We start from the raw sequence: 15,407 nt of genomic DNA on the forward strand, positions 1-15,407 counted from the left end.
TCTTTCCTAATATACTCATTTTTAATATGATATTGCCATTGATGCAATCTGTTCATGCCCCTAATCTTTCTCAGGACTCTAATATCTGCAGTCTCTAGTCTTTGGTCAAGTGTTTTACTTCTGACCCAGCTCTCAGATCCATAAGTTAAATCTGGTTTGAACACTGTCTTGTATACAGATAATTTAGTGTTCCGACTAATTTCTCTCTTATTCCATATAAATTTATTCAATTGACTTCCTACCATGCCAGCGTTGTTGATTCTGTTATCTATTTCCATATTAATTATCATCTAAGGATTTATTTCCATAAGATTATCATCGTGCCTAAGTAGCTGAAATGTTTTACTTGTTTGACAGGTTCTCTGTTCACAACACAGTTGACATTTTCAACAATTCTACCTATTTTCATTGTCTTTGTCTTTTTTTGCTGACCTTCATACCATATCTATTACAACAGCTATTCAATTTAGTCAGAGAATCTTGCAGACTTGTAGCGGATTTATTTAGAAGTATAACATCATCCACATAAAGCAAAGAGCTGACATTAATATCTCCAATTTTGATATCATGTTTAATACCACTTTCCTTCATAACGTGATCCATATAGATAATGAATAACAGAGGGGATCATGTACATCCTTGTCTCACACCAAATTAAACATTAAACCATCTTCCTGTACTTCCTTCAATTCTAACTGCTGATTTACAACTCAAATAAAGACTAAGAATTGCTTGATATAATGCCCCATTTTTTTTTTTTGCTTAAGGGTCAAAGCTGTATAACTGAGAGGAGACCTCCACATAGCCTTTAAAGGAATGTGGAGAACCGACCAGGGCTTCTGACCTAATGTCCAATCCTCACCTTCTCGTGGTGCACCCTGTTGGGTATCTACTTTGATACTGAACGAACGAGGATGGGCTGGCAATTTGGGATTTAGCCGACCAAATTGTATTCTTATTGGTTAAACAAAAATAAAAAATGATGGTACAACATGACAAAATTTCATGCCGGCTGGGGCGTCGCCCGGTTAAACAAGGCCCCCGTTGTTTTCGCCAGGGAACCAGGGCAAACAGCGAAAAGTCAGCTACTGGAACAAATCTGAAAACAAACCCCAACTCAACATCACCAGAGTTAAAGATCGGTACTATCAACGTAAGAAGCCTGAATGGCAAAGAAATGGAGCTAGCTGAGGAATTAGATAAGTACCAGATCGACATAATAGGGGTGACTGAAACAAAAAAGACCAAAACTGGTGAGATCTTTCTGAGCAATAAATACAAAATGTTATATTCAGGCAATAACAATCAAGGAAAAGAAGGAGTAGCCATAGTATTCAACACAAAATACGAGGCTAATCTTCTTGAATGGCAGTCAGTCTCAAGTAGAGTAATGTGGACAAATATTAGAATGGGGAACTGGACTTATTTGTGCCTATGGTCCCACAGAAGGTTCTACTAAGGTAGAAGTGGAGGAATTTTTTGAGGCTTTAGAAAAAGCAACTGACACAATGAAAAAGGAAAAGTTGGTCCTTGTTGGGGATCTAAATAGTAGAGTAGGAAATGATTGTGAGACATACAAAAATATTTTGGGAAAATTTGGAGAAAAGAGCAAAGCTAATAATAATGGCAAATATCTGTTGGATTTCTGCTCAGGACATGGACTGGTTATTACTAACACCATGTTCCAACATAAAAATGTGCACAAATTCACATGGAGAGAAGAGGCTAGGAATAAGAATACAAGACAGTGTTCAAACCAGATTTAACTTATGGATCTGAGAGCTGGGTCAGAAGTAAAACACTTGACCAAAGACTAGAGACTGCAGATATTAGAGTCCTGAGAAAGATTAGGGGCATGAACAGATTGCATCAATGGCAATATCATATTAAAAATGAGTATATTAGGAAAGAACTTGACATTGTCAGCATCCAGGAATGCGTTAGCAGAGCTAATCTCAGGTGATATGGTCATTTAAACAGAATGGGCGAGGAAAGATTAGCAAAACAAATGTTCTCTGTCAGGTTGGCAGGAAAACGACCCAGAGGAAGACCAAGATATGGGTGGATTGATACGGTACAAAGTGCCTTTAGACGATAGAAATATAAGATCTGATAATATTGGAGACTTGACAAGAAACAGATGGATTTGGAGGAAAATTGTAGAGAGGAAGTTATTAATGATGTAAATTTTTCATGTAGTACTATCATATCCTGTACATCCCTTGAGGGTACAAATCAGGAATTTGATGATGATGATGAATTTTGATAGCTGCATATCATTTGTCATAAATATCATATTGTGTATCATATTAAATATCATATTGTGATATTTATGACAAATGATATGCAGCTATCAAAATGCATTACTCTAAATCTTCATATTCTGAAAGTATTCTTATTTCAAGTTTTTTATCTTTATCATTTGAATACTATACCTATAATTATTGCTCAAATGACCCAAATATGAAAACTCAACTTGAAAAATTACCAATTAAAAGCAATAGAATAAAAAAAAATTAAGTCATTTTTATTTCCTGGTCGTATTATAAAACTGTTTGTTTCTGTAACAAAAACATAACCTTCAAATTCAGAGAGGTATTTATCGTTAAAATTTGTTATATTTTATATTCTTTCAATACAATAATAAATTTAGTCATCATCATCATCATCAAATTCCTGCCATGTACCCTCAAGGGGTGTACAGGATATGACAGTACTACATGAAAAAATTACATCATTACTAACTTCCTATCTACAATTTTCCTCCAAATCAGTCTGTTACTTGTCAAGACTCCAACATTATCAGATCTTATATTTCTATCGTCTAAGGCACTTTGTACCGTATCAATCCACCTATATCTTGGTCTTCCTCTGGGTCGTTTTCCTGCCAACCTGGCAGAGAACACTTGTTTTGCTAATCTTTCCTCTCCCATTCTATTTAAGTGACCATACCATCTGAGATTAGCTCTGCTAACACATTCCTGGATGCTGACAATGTCAAGTTCTTTCCTAATATCCTCATTTTTAATATGATATTGCCATTGATGCCATCTGTTCACGCCTCTAATCTTTCTCAGGACTCTCATATCTGCGGTCTCTAGTCTTTGGTCAAGTGTTTTACTTCTGACCCAGCTCTCAGATCCATAAGTTAAAATTGGTTTGAACACGGTCTTGTATACAGCTAATTTAGTGTTCCGACTAATTTCTTTCTTATTCCATATGAATTTATTCAATTGACTTCCCACGATACCAGTTTTGCTGATTCTGTTGTCTATTTCTATATTTAGTTTACCATCTTCAGTAAAAATTGTGCCTAAGTAGCTGAAATGTTTTACTTGTTCCACAGGTTCTCCATTCACCTATGTTATTGTTGATAGTGATGTTTTCTCCCTGGTGCAGGACACCAGAGTGTACAGAGGATTTGAAATTGGAAGTGATCACTATTTAGTCTTGAGCAGGATAAAATTGAATTTCATATTGAAAAGAATAACATGTAAGAAAGTTTTAAAGCGAATAAAAGTTGAGCAGCTCTCAGATGTAAACTGTAGACTAAAATACAGAAATATTATTGAAAAGAAAATGAAAGAGTTTGAGAACAGGAATCAAACCTTGGAGATTCAGTGGCAAACTATGAAGGAAACATTGATTGATTCTGCCAGAGAGGCATGTGGTGAGGTTGTGTGCAAAGATAAAAAAATCAGAACTCCCTGGTGGACACAGGAAGTTAAAGAGGCAGTGAAGGAAAAGAAGAAAGCATATCAAAAGTTCCTGGCAAATAAGTCAGCTTTTACTCTTACAGAATACAGAGACAAATGTAAGAAAGCTAAACAGTGTGTAAAACTAGCTAAACAAAAGTCATGGGAGGACTTTGGCAAGAATATAGAAAATAAATATCAAGAAGGTGGCAAAATATTCTGGAGGTTGTTGAAGAAGCTTAGGAATGGAGGAAAGAGTGCTGTAAAAGGAATTAGAGATGATAAAGGTGAAATGAAAACAGGAGAAAAAGATATCCTTGAAGTATGGAGTAATTACTTTGAAAAACTGCTAAATGAAACAAGCAGTGATGACAGCACAGTGATAAAAAACACTGACCAGGCATGCAGTCAGGAATACATATCCATACTTGAAGTAGAAAAAGCCATCAAAGGCTTGAAATGTGGAAAGGCAGCAGGAGTAGATGATATTCGACCAGAAATGCTGAAGTATGGTGGTATAAGAGTCTTACAGTGGCTGCACTGCATAGTTCAGAAAGCCTGGACAGAGGGACGAATTCCCGATGATTGGAGTAGAGCTCTCATAGTACCCATATATAAAAAGGGAAATAAAACTGAATGTGAGAATTACAGAGGTATTTCCCTACTGAGTGTTCCTGGCAAGATCTATGCAAGTATACTTGAGAAACGGTTGAGAAGAATTGTGGAAGAAAAGCTTGGTGAAGAACAAGCTGGATTCAGGCCAAATAGAGGCTGTCAGGATCAGATCTTCACTTTACGACAAATAGTCGAGAAAGCATGGGAATATAACAAAGATCTGTATTTAAGTTTTGTCGATTTGGAAAAGGCATATGACAAGGTGCCAAGAGAGAAGCTATTCAATACGCTGCAGTTATATGGTGTCAATGGGGCATTATATCAAGCAATACTTAGTCTTTATTTGAGTTGTGAGTCAGCAGTTAGAATTGAAGGAAGTACAGGAAGATGGTTTAATGTTAAATCTGGTGTGAGACAAGGATGTACATTATCCCCTCTGTTATTCATTATCTATATGGATCACATTATGAAGGAATGTGGTATTAAACCTGATATCAAAATTGGAGATGTTAATGTCAGCTCTTTGCTTTATGCGGATGATGTTATACTTCTAAATAAATCTGCTACAAGTCTGCAAGATTCTCTGACTAAATTGAATAGCTGTTGTAATAGATATGGTATGAAGGTCAGCAATAAAAAGACAAAGACAATGAAAATAGGCAGAATCATTGAACATGTCAACTGTGTTGTGAATGGAGAACCTGTGGAACAAGTAAAACATTTCAGCTACTTAGGCACAATTTTTACTGAAGATGGTAAACTAAATATAGAAATAGACAACAGAATCAGCAAAGCTGGTATGGTGGGAAGTCAATTGAATAAATTCATATGGAATAAGAAAGAAATTAGTCGGAACACTAAATTAGCTGTATACAAGACTGTGTTCAAACCAATTTTAACTTATGGATCTGAGAGCTGGGTCAGAAGTAAAACACTTGACCAAAGACTAGAGACCGCAGATATGAGAGTCCTGAGAAAGATTAGAGGCGTGAACAGATGGCATCAATGGCAATATCATGTTAAAAATGAGGATATTAGGAAAGAACTTGACATTGTTAGCATCCAGGAATGCGTTAGCAGAGCTAATCTCAGATGGTATGGTCACTTAAATAGAATGGGAGAGGAAAGATTAGCAAAACAAGTGTTCTCTGCCAGGTTGGCAGGAAAACGACCCAGAGGAAGACCAAGGTATAGGTGGATTGATACGGTACAAAGTGCCTTAGACGATAGAAATATAAGATCTGATAATGTTGGAGTCTTGACAAGTAACAGACTGATTTGGAGGAAAATTGTAGATAGGAAGTTAGTAATGATGTAATTTTTTCATGTAGTACTGTCATATCCTGTACACCCCTTGAGGGTACATGACAGGAATTTGATGATGATGATGATGATGAATGCCCCATTTACAATATAACAAAGAGCTTCTCTTGGCACCTTGTCATATGCCTTTTCCAGATCTACAAAACTTAAATACAGATATTTGTTATATTTCCATGCTTTCTCAACTATTTGTCATAAAGCGAAGATCTGATCCTGACAGCCTCTATTTGGCCTGAATCCAGCATGTTCTTCACCAAGCTTTTCTTCCACAATTCTTTTCAACCTTTTCTCAAGTATACTTGCATAGATCTTGTCAGGAACACTCAATAGGGAAATATCTCTGTAATTCTCACATTCAGTTTTATTTCCTTTTTTATATATGGGTACTATTAGAGCTCTACTCTAATCATCAGGAATTTGTCCCTCTGTCCAGGCTTTCTGAACTATACAGTGCAGCCACTTTAAGACTTTTATACCACCATACTTCAGCATTTCTGGTCGAATATCATCTACTCCTGCTGCCTTTCCACATTTCAAACCTTTGATGGCTTTTTCTACTTCAAGTATGGATATGTATTCCTGACTGCATGCCTGGTCAGTGGTTTTATACCACTGTGCTGTCATCACTGCTTGTTTCGTTTAGCAATTTTTTGAAGTAATTACTCCATTCTTCAAGGATATCTTTTTCTCCTGTTTTCATGTCATCTTTATCATCACTAATTCCTTTTACAGCACTCTTTCCTCCATTTTTATGCTTCTTCAACAACCTCAAGAATATCTTACCACCTTCTTGATATTTATTTTCTATGTTCTTGCTAAAGTCCTCCCATGACTTTTGTTTAGCTAGTTTTACACAGTGTTTTGCTTTCTTACCTTTGTTTCTATATTCTCTAAGAGCACAAGCTGACTTATTTGCGAGGAACTTTTGATATGCTTTCTTCTTTTCCTTCACTGCCTCTTTGACTTTCTATCCTTGCAGACAACCTCACCACTTGCCTCACTGGCTGAATCGATCAGGGTTTTCTTCAAGGCTTGCCACTGAATCTCCAAGGTTTGGTTTCTGTTCTCAAACTCTTTGTTCTTGCTAAAGTCCTCCCATGACTTTTGTTTAGCTAGTTTTACACAGTGTTTTGCTTTCTTACCTTTGTTTCTATATTCTCTAAGAGCACAAGCTGACTTATTTGCGAGGAACTTTTGATATGCTTTCTTCTTTTCCTTCACTGCCTCTTTGACTTTCTATCCTTGCAGACAACCTCACCACTTGCCTCACTGGCTGAATCGATCAGGGTTTTCTTCAAGGCTTGCCACTGAATCTCCAAGGTTTGGTTTCTGTTCTCAAACTCTTTTCTAAACCTGATACATAATCCAAAACTCCCTGCTTCTTTCAACAGTGGCAGATGGAAGCGAGGCTATAACCCTGACCTCATATTTGTTAGCTCAAAAATATCCAACATTTGTGTTAAAAAGGTCTTAAATCCGATTCCACAAACTCAACGTAGACCTATAATGTTTCAATTCAATCCAGCAATTATGCCTAACACAGTCATTTACAGACGACGATTTAATTTCCAAAAAGCTGATTGGAAGGGTTTCGTGGAAGATCTCGACCGCTCCATAGAACAAGTCCCTCCAAACCCTAAAGAGTATCCTGAATTCATCAAAATACTGAGGAAAATCTCCACCAAACACATCCCCCGAGAATGCCGCACAAACTGCATTCCAGGCCTTTCCAATGATATACAAGCCCAGTATGCCGATTACTTACAACTTTACAACATCAACCCCTTCTCAGAAGAGACTATCCAAGCAGGAGAAAAATTATGCTCCAAGATAGCAGAGGAAAGAGGTTCCTCATGGAAAATAGAAATAGAAGCCCTTGATATGACTCATAGTAGCAGAAAGGCATGGAACTTTATCAACAGAATTAGGAAGAATTTCACTAAGCCATATGAGCATCTGCAGGTGACAGCTAATCAAATTGTTCACCAGCTGCTGCTCAATGGAAAATTCCCTAAAAAGCACACAAAAAAAGAAGATATTTAGAATCCCAAGTGAGGAACAAAATATGATTAACTCAGATTTCACCATCACCAAACTCAACGATGCCATAAACCTATTAAAACCTAGAAAATCTGCAGGCCTTGATGATGTCTGTAATGAACACAATAAACATTTTGGAAACAGGACTAAAGAGTGGCTATTAAACCTCTACAACACTTGTCTCAGAACCCTAAGAATACCAACTATCTGGAGGTATGCAAAGTGCTGGCCTTTCTGAAACCAGGGAAAACTCCAACAGAAGCAAAAAATTACAGACCTATATCACTACTCAGCAACCTCTTTAAACTCTATGAATGATTAATCTTGAATAGGCTACAATCTCTAATCGAACCCTATCTTATTGCTGAGCAGGCTGGATTTAGACCAGGCAAATCCTGCACATCACAAATTCTCAACCTCATTCAATATAATAGAAAATGGTTATGAGCAAAAACTAGCCACAGGAGCAGTCTTTGTGGATCTAACTGCAGCATATTATACTATAAACCATCTCACACTCAGAAATAAAATATACAGAATAACTAGAGACTATCGCCTTGTCCTCCTGATCCAATCACTCTTGGAAAACAGACACTTTTATGTCTGTTTTCCAAGAGTTTTTATGTGGACCTGGGGGGTAGGAAGAGCCGCTGGCACCTCCAAAAAAATGGCTTCCCCCAGGGAAGTGTGTTTTCACCATTACTTTTCAACATCTACATCAATGATCTCCCCATCTTTCTAGAAACTAGAAATTTTATCTATGCTGATGACCTTGCCATACTTACTCAATCAAAAAATTTCAAGTCCATTGAAACTACTCTAGCACTTGCCTTTAATAGTCTAACCACATACTATACCAGCAATCAACTAAAACCAAACCCCTTGAAAACCCAGACTGGCCTTTTCCACCTTAAGAATAAGGAGGCCAACAGGAAGCTACAGATTTCTTGGGAATGCTCTAAAATAGAATATTCCTGGAACCCAATCTACCTCGGTGTGACTCTCGATCGCACCCTCTCATATAAAACCCACATAGAAAAAACAAAGGCAAAAGTGAACAAGAAACAATATATTACAAAAGCTTACCTCCTCCAAATGGGGTGCAAACCCTAACACACCGAGATCTTCTGCCTTGGCCCTTTGCTATTCTTCTGCTGAATATGCCTGCCCAGTATGGTCCAGATCCTGCCATGCTGAAAAACTCGATCCAGCATTGAATGAAAGATGCCGCTTAATTACAGGATGCCTGAAACCAACACCACTAAAAGACCTGTATACTTTGGCTGGTATTGCATCCCTTCAATTCAAAGATCTGCATTCTCAGCGATGAAAGAAGCAGACAAATGAATGATGAATGCCGCTTAATTACAGGATGCCTGAAACCAACACCACTAAAAGACCTGTATACTTTGGCTGGTATTGCATCCCTTCAATTCAAAGATCTGCATTCTCAGCGATGAAAGAAGCAGACAAATGAATGATGAATGCCACTCACTATTCGGCCAGACCGCAGTGCCCCAAAGACTAAGATCCCGACATAGCTTCCTGGCAACTGTTGAACCACCTAAAAACCTCCCAGAGACAAGACTTCAACAATGGTTTGCACTGTATCCTGAAAATAATACTGGTATTCCAGTAGCCTAACATCTTACACGTGGTGCCCACTTGGAATTGAATACATGGAAAAGCCTCAACAGACTGCGAATGACAGGACGCTGCAAACAAAACCTCATCAGATGGGGCTACCTCATTGGCCCAGAAAATTGTGAGTGTGGGACAACCCAGTCCATGGAACACCTTCTTGCTTGCCCCTTTCTTCCATCACCTTGCACAAAAGAGGACCTTATACACAGTTGATTTTTGTACAATCAACTGCTCTTTCTATTGCACAGAAAGAGCAGTTGATTGTACAGAATACTGGAGGAACATCTGACCATATCTATTGTATATAAGTTATGTATAGTTTCCTTTTTTCATTTTTAATTATTATTTCCCTATATAATTTACCTACCAAATCTAAGCTGATCTCATTGTAATGTATCCTAATTTAGTGTAAATCATGTTGTACGACTTACTTACTACTGTACTACTTGTGTTTGGATACGAAATAAAATCAGGTCAGAAGGCCTGGTCGGTTCTTCACATTCCTTTAAAGGTTATGTGGAGGTCTCCTCTCAGTTATACACCCCCCTTAACCACCTCCGCTATCAAAATGCATTACTCTAAATCTTCATATTCTGAAAGTATTCTTATTTCACATTTCAATATATTTTGCTTTTGCTCTACCTTTGCAACTTTTTAATAAATAGGTAGCCCTCGTATAACACGGATGTTAGGTTCCATAGAAATGCCGCGTTATATAAATCGTGTTATACAAGACATGGATCACACCGGGTTAGGTTCCGAAATTGTTTTTTTTTAAAAATTATATAAACAACAATATTTTTATTTAATTCAGGTAATTCATGTAAGTTAAGAAAACATAAACTATGACAAATATGTAGTATAAAATTATAAAAATTACAAATTGTACATAAATTTCATTGCACATAATGCATAAATGTTTTAGATACAATAAAATAAAGAGCATATTTTAATCGTCATCACTGTCTTCAGAAATAACATTTCGTAGATGTTCTTTAAGTGGCTGGAGGTCGTCACCACTTGAAATCTCTTGGACATCATTTGTATAATTCTCATTGCATATTTCGGCTGGTTTAGTCATCAAGAAGTCAGTAATAAGACTTTGCTTTCCACTATGTTGCAATTTTTTATTAAGTTCATAATATGGCGCTGAACAAATATCCAATTGTCTCGTGAATTTTCCCGAGGGCTCCATTGAGGGATCATTATCCATAAAATAACTTCCTAACTTTCTTGCCAAGTCCAATCCTTCTGCTAATTTCTTTAAACTGAATTCTTTAACGGATTCAACACAATCAGAACAGGCAGAACTTTCCCTGCCATTTGGTTCGACGCATCTATTAATTGTACCAGTTCCTCCTCATTTAAATCTGTTTCTCCATCAATTAATCCACTAATTTCATTTTCAATCATATCGCAAAAGCCCTCTCCACCAGAAACGTGTGTGACGTTTATTATATGTAGCTCGGCATTCACTGGAGGTACAAAATTTTGTTCCATTATGGCTTCAGACCATATTTTTTTCCAGCAAGCATTCAGCATAGAGGGTTGTAATTCCTTAAGGGACAGAGAAATAATTTTTACACAATTCAATATTGAAATAGATTCCATTTTTTCCAAAATTAATTGAAATGTTCGCCGAATATAATATAACTTAAATGTTGATATTATTCCTTGGTTGAGTGGTTTGAATAAGTGAAGTAGTATTAGGCAGCAAACAAGTTATTTTAATATTCGGATGGCTTAAATTTGTTGGGTAGCCTGATGCGTTATCTAAAATTAGTAGAATTTTGAAGTCCATATTCTTTTTCTTTGTGTAACTTTCTACATCAGGTACAAAACACTTGAAAAACTAATTTTCAAACATGCTAGCTGTAACCCATGCCTTTTTGTTGGCCCGCCAATAAACAGGTAGGATGGACTTGTCGAGCCCTTTCATTGCACGAGGATTTGCAGATCAGTTAATAAACATTAGTTTTGTCATATAATCACCTGATACATTACTACAAAACAGTAGAGTAATTCTATCTTTGGGAACTTTGAATCCAGGAGCTGATCTTTCATTTTTCGAAATATAGATGCGTTTTGGCATTTTTTCCCAATATAACCCAGATTCATCTGCATTGAACACCTGGTCTGCAATGTAACCATCTTCTTTAATGATTTTTAAAAGTTCCGCTGGGTATTTCTGTGCAGCTTCAACATCTGCTGATGCTGATTCTCCCTGGATTTTAAGATTATACAAAGAAAACCCCTTTTTAAAGTTTTCAAACCAACCCTTACTAGCAGAAAATCCATGTTGAGAGATTTTTTCTGAAGAATCTTGATGAAGTTCTTTTAAATGTTGAGAGCTTTTTGCTTAATAAGGTGTCCATCCAAAGGAATTTTCTTTTGAGTGCAATCTTCTGTCCAAATCATTAGAGATTTCTCCATTTTTTTCTATTAGAATATCGCGAACACGAGCAACGCGCTTTGCACTTACCATTGAACCAGCAATAACACGTTCTCGGATTTTATGTTCAATTTGTTTGATTGTTCGAATTGTTGATTCATTTAAATTCAGAGTCCTTGCAACAACTCCTGGTTTTTCTCCAATTTTCAACCGATCCAAGATTTTAATTTTTTCTTCGAGAGAAATGAATTTCCTCTTCAATGTTGGTTTTTTCCCTTTTGTTGCAATTTTAGTGGCCATTACAATAAAAATAAACTTTTACATTAAAAAAAAAAGCATTACATATGTATGTAACTCACCAGAAAATAAACTGCTCTGCTTGAGAATAACACACTTATGATTTTAAATGCGCTTTCCTGGCAGAAAACGAAGACAATTTTCAACAATAAACACTTTATACAGTAAACTCTAGATGGCAAACCTATGGCACTTGTTCCAGAGATGGCACATCAACGATTTACAGGTGATATCCTTTTATACGCTTATAAATTATTCAAGTTTTTTTAATTGTTACAATACGTTCAAGCTGAATTTTGTTTTACACAAGACAGCAGCTATAAAGACGTTTTAACACATTCACAACAGGGTGTCATTTGTTGTTCCGATGGAACTTCTCATTACTGACTGGCTCAACTCACACAAACGTTTCAACCCTTGGTTGAATTTTATGGCTTCTTGTTTGCGGTGGCAGGCGAACTCGCGCATTCATTATATGGCATGTTTCAATTCTTGGTAGTCTTTTATTTTAAGTTAGCCTTTGTGATCTGTCATAATGACATTGAGAATTTCAAATGCAATAAAAACACTTATTTCATAATTGAAAAATTGGACAATAGTTTTTAGTTAGATACTGTGTTTCGGTGAAACATATGGTTTTGCTTAAGTTTATACAGTGTAGTTTCTGTGAGAGGGGACATGTGATTTATTAGTTAGCACCGTTTTTATTCCAGCTGTCTCTAATTGCACTATTTGTTGAGAATGACACAGACTGCAAAAGTCCTCTGTACAGTACTTATAACTACTTGCGTGATACGGGCAGACACAAATTTTACGAAGATAAAATTTGATTTTTAAGTTCCGCGATGAAAAACATGAAAAAAAAAAAAGGGTTACTAGAAATTGTCGACCGCGTTATATCGAAACCGCGTCGAACAAGGGATACCACAATTTGTAGACCACGTTATATCGAAACCGTGTTATATAAGAGTTGCCTGTATATACATTGTTATAAAAACGTTCTGTTTTATTTCTTCCCCTGCTATTTTATCTTTAATTTCTTTACTTAATATTCTATAGTCTAACAAATTTTTTTGTTTTATGACTGTACCAGTTAGACTATATATTGGGTGCAAGATTATAAGATCTTAAATCAAAGACAAAGCAGATATTGTTTATTTTTCCCACTTATATATATATATATATATATATATATATATATATATATATATATATATATATATATATATATATATATACCCTTATTTTAAATTAGTTGTGGTTTATTATAAATCCCATGAACTTCTATCTTATGCAGGTTTGCATAAGATAGAAGTTCATGTTTTTTTTTTAGGATAGTGCATTGACAGAATCAGTCCAATGTGTTGTTCACAAACCATTTAATTAAGTCAAAAGGAAATGTTTACAGAATGATTCACATTCACATATGTATACAATGTCTTTACAATTCTCTCGCTAGTCTCAATTCTTTCTAATCTAACCTTAGTTCTAAGCTAATTCACGATCTAGCATAACATTAACTGCATACCTTGTTTAAGGTATGCAGTTAATGTTATGCTAGATCGTTATAATTAACTGCATACCTTGCTTAAGCCTAATTCAATGTTAATATATATTATCTCATAAACATGAACACTTGACATACATTCTTGTTCAGTATTATAACTGCTTATAATTCTTGTTCAGCACACTGTCTTTCATATTAACCTTTTGTTCATACGTAAGTTTTCTCGTCTTTCCGTTTGCCAGCCCGTTCCTGATTTTCTCGCTAAATTTCTTCCTTGTCTGAGTCGTCTATTACTCTTTGACGTATAGGACTCTTAACTTGGCAGTGCTGTACAGCTCTTTCCTTTTGAGACAATTGAGACATTACTTCTCACAGTGACGGACCCAGGCAGAAGATTCAGAACCCACAATGCTTCTCTTTAGATTTCCAACAGCGAACATAGCGTGACGGTGGACTTAGGTAAGAGAAGGCTTAGAAAACCTTAAGACAAACTTCCTTCTCTTTCAGTTCCTTACAACAACCTTATATGACAGCAGACCCAGGTAAGAGAAGGCTTAGAAAACTCCAAGACAAACTTCCTTCTTTTTCAATTCCTGACAACAATCTTACATGACAGCAGACCCAGGTAAGAGAAGGCTTAGAAAGCCCCAAGACAAATTTCCTCCTTGACGACCTGCTTTGTATATGCTTGGACTTCCCTTGTGCGCATGCACACATCTCTCAAAAATTGTCACGTATTAACCTTCGGACATGCTGACATTATTCTTCATGCATCTTTGGAATTCTCTATCCATGACAATTCTTAGAATTCTTCACTATGGTCATGTATTGACCTTTGGACATGATGGCATCATTCATGTATATTTTTGAAATTTCCATCTATGACAATTCCTGGAACTTCTCACTATTTTTATAATTTGACTTACTGATTTAACATGAGTTAATATCATTACATGATGACATGTAATGCCACATTCTTTTAACAAAGGCTCATTACAAGATTATTACAAAAATTAATGTTTCTCTAAGTACATTCTCCTAAACAAAAAAAACATGTAAAAATGAACATGATAAGTTACGAAGTCGCATATCATGAGAGATTTTACAACATCATTATAATGTTTATCCTGCACCAATAAATGATCACGTGTATTAATTTTAACACTTCCCTTCTGAGATGGAACAATTTCACAGACTTCATCCATTTTTGCTGAAAAGTGAACTAACATTAATCTTCTTCTTTAACCTCTTTCCATCCATTTCTGGATATAGGTCTCCCCCTTAATTTTCCACTTCTGTCTCCTGATTAAGGCAAGTTCTAACTTTTCAAATTTTCCACTAAGTCTCTGCCTTAAGGATTTAATCCTGATCTGCAGTCAATTTACTGAATGGTTCTTAACATAGATGAAAACACTTTTTTTTAGTAACTTGCAAGTAATTTAGCTGTAGTAGTTGCAAAACAAGTTAATTCTTAAAGTGATGTCATTATAGATTGTGGATTAATTACTGAGTGGTCATGCCTAATCCATCTCTCAAAGAAATTTGTGAAAGTACATGTAATAAAAAATACCTGTGTAATTACAGTATTAGTTATGCTAATGACATTAGCATATGACCTTCACTCATGGTATGCTGTACTGTTCACTTGCTGGCACTGCTTGGACCTCCAGCATTAAAACTGGATTTGATTTGTGCCATTGTTGCCCTGCAGTTGGTCTATACGAGCCTGGACAGTCTACATTGACCTCGGTCATCAATAGTGTGTGGTTAGCCACCACTTACTTGCTGGGGGCTGGTACATCCGTTGTGGTATATTTGCAGTAGACCCTTGATATGGTTGCCCTTGAGAACCTAAGGTTCTTACCACTTAGGCAATAGAATGACCCATCTGTCT

The 15,407-nt window shown here is 36.2% G+C and overlaps 1 protein-coding gene across 1 annotated transcript in view; it reads left to right on the forward strand.

Annotated features, from left to right (window-relative positions):
• The window catches only part of LOC150099128 (folliculin-interacting protein 2-like), a 412,583-nt gene that overhangs the window by 43,685 nt on the left and 353,491 nt on the right, over positions 1–15,407 (forward strand). The window lies entirely within an intron of this gene.

The sequence above is a fragment of the Typopeltis vanoorti genome, chromosome 14 (assembly GCF_054136105.1).
Source record: "Typopeltis vanoorti isolate ZY-2024b chromosome 14, IOZ_Tvanoo_1.0, whole genome shotgun sequence".
In the NCBI taxonomy this organism is placed as follows: domain Eukaryota; kingdom Metazoa; phylum Arthropoda; class Arachnida; order Uropygi; family Thelyphonidae; genus Typopeltis; species Typopeltis vanoorti.